This window comes from Paroedura picta, chromosome 16 (assembly GCF_049243985.1).
Source record: "Paroedura picta isolate Pp20150507F chromosome 16, Ppicta_v3.0, whole genome shotgun sequence".
Lineage (NCBI taxonomy): Eukaryota > Metazoa > Chordata > Lepidosauria > Squamata > Gekkonidae > Paroedura > Paroedura picta.
In genome coordinates, this window is record NC_135384.1 from 29,890,085 (window position 1) to 29,895,939 (window position 5,855).

Here is a 5,855-nt window from a genome sequence, read left to right on the forward strand (position 1 = left end):
CCTCCCTATCCGCAGGTCTCCTGTTTCTTTGTAGGAGAGGTTGTGGTCCCTTGGGGGGGGGGCTGTGGTCACACCAACAAAGGGGAACGGCAGAGCAGTAGGCAGGAGGGTGGCCCATCTGTAACACCAGCAGGACTAATTTGGGGAGGGGGTTGCCCCCAGTGAGCCCCCAGATGGTGGGTTATGAGCAAGGGAGGGGGGAGGACTAGCCTAAGGCTCCCACACAAACACACACACACACAAATGCCAGTGTTGTGACAGAAAACAGATCAAACTAGCAGGGTCCCCTGCTAAAAGCCTTGTGTATTAAAACAGTGCTGATGCTGACACCTGTATAAATGAGGCAGGTTTGGTCATCCAGTGCATGCGAGTCAGCAAATGCAATTTTGGGCTGACCACACAAATTGATGGTTTCACTTTAATCTGTTCTGGTTAGACCTCCCCTGGAGGATTGCGTTCCGTTGGGGCCACCACAGTTTCAGAAGGACGCTAAGCTGCAAGATGCACCGAGGAGGGCAAGGAAGACGGTGAAGGGCCCAGGGACCAAGCCCTGCAGGAGCTGGGTATGCTTAGCCTGCAGAGGGGACAGTCGAGAGCCATCACCAAGGATTGGAAGGGCTGTCGCCAGAGGATGGAGCAGAGCTGTCTTCTGTTGCACCAGAACCAACACGTTGAAATTAAAGGAAGAGGTTTGGGCTAAAAATAGGGAGGAACTAGATGTCATTGGCTCAAGGTCACCTTGCTGGTGGGCAGCATGTGGAGGAGCGGGGAATCGAACTCAGTTCTCCGAACTAGATTCGGTCGCTCTTAATTTCTTGCATGATGCAGGAAATTGGAATAGATGACCTTTGGCTACAAGCTCCGCCCCTATGAGTAGTTTTATTTTTCATAATTTGTGAATGCATTTTTAAATCTGCATTATTTTGTTCCGCTTTGTGAGTCATGGGGAGGAACTCAGAAGTATATGGGGCACGAAGCCTTAATCACCTTACTTCCCCATGCCCATGGATCTGTAAATATCTTCAGAGCCACGAGGGCTGGATTCTGCGCCTCGTATCACATTCTGTAGTTCCTTTCCTTGGTCTGGATTTCCCACCTCGTTTTAACACCCTTTCCAAGACTGCTCCAGGTGCCCCTGTGATGGGTAGACATGGCAGGAAGTGAGGTTCTCAGTTGTCTGCAGGACAAAACTGCTCCTGGCGTGTGTGCCTATTTGGCGGCTGTGTAAATACAGGCGGAGGGTGAAATTGGGAGACCGGGAGGACCGTGGCCTGCCCGGCCAGCCACACCTGACAAACCAACACCCCCGGGTGGCACGAGCAGAACATACGTGCTGTAGAAAGGTATGGGCAAAGCAGAAACTTCGCACCCACGAGCCGGAACACCTACCAGCATCAGACGTGGTCTACGGGGAGTGGGGGGGGGGAGATGGACCCTCACTAGTGTGACCCAGCAGGGCTCTTCAGACGTGCTTCTCTGCCCTGCTCTTGGAAGGGTCATGTGATCCAACCCCACGTAGAAGGCAGGAAACCCACAACTACCAGATGGAGCCCTGCACTGATCCAGCAGGTCTCTTCTGACATTCCTTTGAGTTAGTGGAAATGTGCATCAGGGGACTGCCCAGTTAACCACTCTTTGCGGAGCCAACTCAGGAAATGCCAGAAGGGAAAAGCCAGCCCTCCGGAGAAGAGGCAAAGGCCGAAAAGGACTTCTCCCCACCCCTGAGCCCGTGAGCTGAGTCTTCATGGGGCTTCCAGACCCGTCTGGCTGCTGGCTTCCTTCCTGCAGGACAAAGCGAAGAGGACACCTTTCCGGGCTCCGCGGAGCAAAGCAGTCCCAAGACCATCCATTCCGTTACGGGACCCCTCGTCTCAAGCAAGCAGCCCGTCAAAGCCGATGGAAATCTCTCTCTGTCACACACACACAGAGGGTATGAGTCACTGCCCACTGGGCCCTGCCCCCCCCCACACACATCCCTGGCCTCGGGGGGGACTTCCTCTGGCTGAGGAAGTCCCCTTCCGCCATCCAGTTGAGGCTGCTGGGAACACCAGGGTGGTTCTGCCTCCCTGCCTGCCTGCCTGCCTGCCTGCCTGCAAGCCCTACACAAGAGCAAGCCGGCTGGCTGCGGAAGGGCAGAGATGGGGAGTTAGGGGGGGCTCCCGCAAATGGGGGCTGAGCGGGCAGAGAGGGCTGCTGGGGGGTGGGGGTTGGAGGCACACACCTGCAGGATGTGACAAGGAAGAGTCAGGCGTCCCGAGGCAGGTAGGGTGTGGGGAGCTGTTTTTCCAGCTGTATCGCTTTGTTCCTCATGTTGTATTCATCAGGAGCTGCAGGTCACTCCCCTCGGGGTCTGATACGGCTCTCTGCTGCTGCACGATGAGCTCATTGGGAGCCTCCCAAACGGTCCTGCAGGGCAGGGACTCGGACCGCACCGCTCGGGGGGCACGTTAGGGCGGCAAAGTCGTTCCGGCTCCGGCCTCCTTCCTGTTGCTTCGGTTTCGACTCGGAAATCTCCTTCTGCCGGGGAAGCCGCTGAGGAGGCCAGTTCTGTGATATCTGCTTTCCTGGGCTCTGCGCAGTTCGACGGGAGAGGAGAGCCGCAGAGGCAGGCTCGGGCCAGACGCGCAGGCCGGGGCAGGTCCGTGCGGCTCCTGACACGGCGAAGAGGAACCAGGATGTGCTCCGGGAGGCAGGACATGGAGACGGGCCCAGGGGGGGCCGGGGCCGGAGGGCGAGCCGAGAAGATGTGATGGACCCACAGGTAAAGCCCGGAGAGCGGGAGGGGGGGCTGCAGGGTTAGGGGCCCCGGCAGGCCGGCTGTGGCAGGGCAGTGTCGAAAGCAGCTGGGACGGGTTTCCGCTTCCCACCTCTGCTCCAGCGGAGGTGAACTTTCGGGGCGTGATCCAGCGTTCACGAGTCGGCCACCGAGTGCTTAACGCCACTTGGGCTGGGACACCTGTCCGGGCAGGTGTCGCCCGATACGGGCGAGAGCGGTGGAATCCCGACCCCGCCCGTTGCTCAGAGACGCAGATGGGCCCTCCCTGCTGAGGAGGTTTCAGGAGGATTCCTCTCTGCTGGAGCAAACCGTGGTTGGAGCCCAGGCCGGTCGTCCCCAGTCCGGAGGGCGAGGCGCTATTAGTTACCTGATGCATGGCAGGGCATTTCAAGGACTCGTGTCTCCCCAAATGAGGTCACACCAGAGAAGCCCCACCGGATCAGACCAGCAGTCCACCAAGTCACCCCGCGGGGCCTTATGTGGGGCCTGAGAGGAGTGCCGTGGGCCCTGGGGGGCTGCCGGACCCTGCCAGGCCAGTGAGGGTGGGAAGGCCGCCAAGCCCTGGCAGCATAGCAGAGGCCTCTTCAGTGGGACACCTGAGCAGCTGGGCCCCAGAGCCCAGGGTTGAACAATGGAGGGGCCGGGGGTAGGAAGGGGCGTCTGGTTCAAAGGAAGGAACTCTGGTTTAAATCCTAGATCATTGTTTTATAGCCTTTGGAGATTCACGGCACCTTGCTTTTTCTCCTCTGTGCAATGGAAGCGACAGAAACGTAATAAAAATGTTTCTATTTATTTATTTACTTCTTTAATTCATCTAGTGATGGGCATGCCCACAGTGGCCAGACCTTTTCTGCCCCGGAAGGCCCACGGCTGCCACTTGTTCATCCAACAGGAGGCCTGAGTCCAGAAGAACCCTAAGCCACAATCCGGCTCCTTGAGGGGAAGCACAACCTAACTCGTTTCCCCCCACCAGGATCACTTCCGTTTTGTCGGGATGAAGTCTTGCCCCTGGTAGGTCACAAGGGCAGACTGAAAGGAAGCCTCACCTTCCTGGATCAGATTAATGTTCATGTAGCCCAGGGGTGTCCTCTTGCTTTAGCCATTGTGAACCCCACACAAAGTGAGAAGGCTGCAGCTCTAGGCCTCTCTTGGCTTGGATGCCCCCAGCCCTGCAACAATCGGGCACCCTGTGAGGCAGGTGGGGCTGAGAGAGCTCTGAGAGAACTGCAACTGGCCCAGGATCACCCAGCTGTCTGCATGGGGAGGAGGACTGGGTGATCAGACCTGACTCTCCAGAGGCTGCCACCCTCTCAACCACAATACCCAGCTGGCTCTTGAGTTTGCCTCATCCTGTCTGATTCCCTTGCTTGTTTTAACTTGTTCCTAATCGCAAGATGATCCAACCTCTTATCTCACAGCTGCTAAGTTTGCTTAAGAGCCTTTGGTGAGGGGATTCAGCCAGAGCTTTTGGGAAGTCCACGTTCATAATGCCTACTTGTGCCCATTTGGCCACTGTGTCCACAAAGCCCATCACAGAATTTCAAAAGGCTGTTGAGGCAGGACTTTCCTTTGCAGAACCTGTGCTGATTTTCTCAGTAGGGCTTGTTCTTCTCTGTGTTTGATCATTGTGTCTTTAATTGCGTCCCTGAAGCAGTCACTGGACTGACAGGCCTCTTGTTTTGTTGCCCATCTCTGGATCTCATGAGGAAAGCATTCATTGCATTTCCTCTCTGTAGCCGGTTTTAAGAAAGTGTCGTATTTTTGTGAGAAGATCAGGCATTTTGCATTTGAGTTCCCTAAGAGGCCTGGGATCTTTTGCCATCTGAACCCAATGGCTTGTTAAACTGATGGGTCATCACCTCTATTGGGCTCAGTTCTTTAGATGATCTTGAAAATAGAGACGCCACAGTGAAAACCAACACAGAATATTGTTTTGTTTTTTAGTTCTGTCATCTTTCTGTCTTCCTTTAGCAATCTTTCCCCCTTTTTGTCATCCAAAGGCCTTCTTGGCCCATTTCTCATTTCCAACGTCCATAAAGAAATTTGTGTTGCTTTTGAAAATTCTTTGTGCAACGACACACCTCCTATTCTCTTCTTGCCTGCTTTGTTGCCAACTGACCTTCATTTTGCCCGCGCTTTGTGTCCTTTCTTGTTCATCTTGTTTGGCAAGACTTCCACTTCACACAGGAAGCCTCCGGGACTTCTTTGACATCCTCAGCTTGCGTCCTCTGAGATCTGCTGGCGGAATAACTCTGCCTGTAGGAATATGATTCCAGCGAGTTAGCTGAGTGCCCAAGGCTTCTGTGCGTGGAGGCAAGAATCAAAATAACAAACAAGACTCTTAAGTAACCTTTGCAAGCCGATAAGGGTCTTTTATCGCAAGGAACTCCATCCTAGGCTCGTGAAGAGATAAGATTCTAATCTAACCTAACTAACTAGGAAGGCCAGAGATGCAGGGAAGTATGTCCTGCCCTCATAGTTCCAGGGTGGAGATCCAAGCTTCCCGATCCACGAGGTCAAGACCCAACTATTTTTAGTATCCAGGAATTCTGTGTCTTATCAGAAGAGCCAATTTCTTCCAGGCCAGACTGGGTAGGGATTCTAGTCTGGGGTGGGAGGCCTCATCTGAGTTAAATTCTAAGGAGAAATCATAGTGAAGGAAATAAATTTGTCAAGATTGGAGATTAATGGGCAGATATACCCTTAATTGTGGAGTGCTGAGAGAATTAACTGAGAGTTGGAGGCTGGAGAGCCCTCTGATAGAGAGGCTGATTCTGTGAAGGCTTAAGGGGGTGGCAGATTACAGTGGATGAGCGATTGGGATATGAGTGTCCTGCGTAGTGCAGGGGGTTGGACTAGATGACCCATGAGGTCCCTTCCGACTCTATGATTCTATGTTGCCTTTAGGGTGGCATCTTCACAGTGTCTTCTCCTTTGAAGTGGGGTGATTGGGTGTGTAGAGCCGTTTCCCCTGTCCCCAGACCAGAGAAATACGGACGTTCTTTTTCCTTGGCTGAGTCTTCACAGTCCTGCCTGAAGAAACCTTTGCTAGAAATGTCCCCCTCTTGTCTTTCAGAGA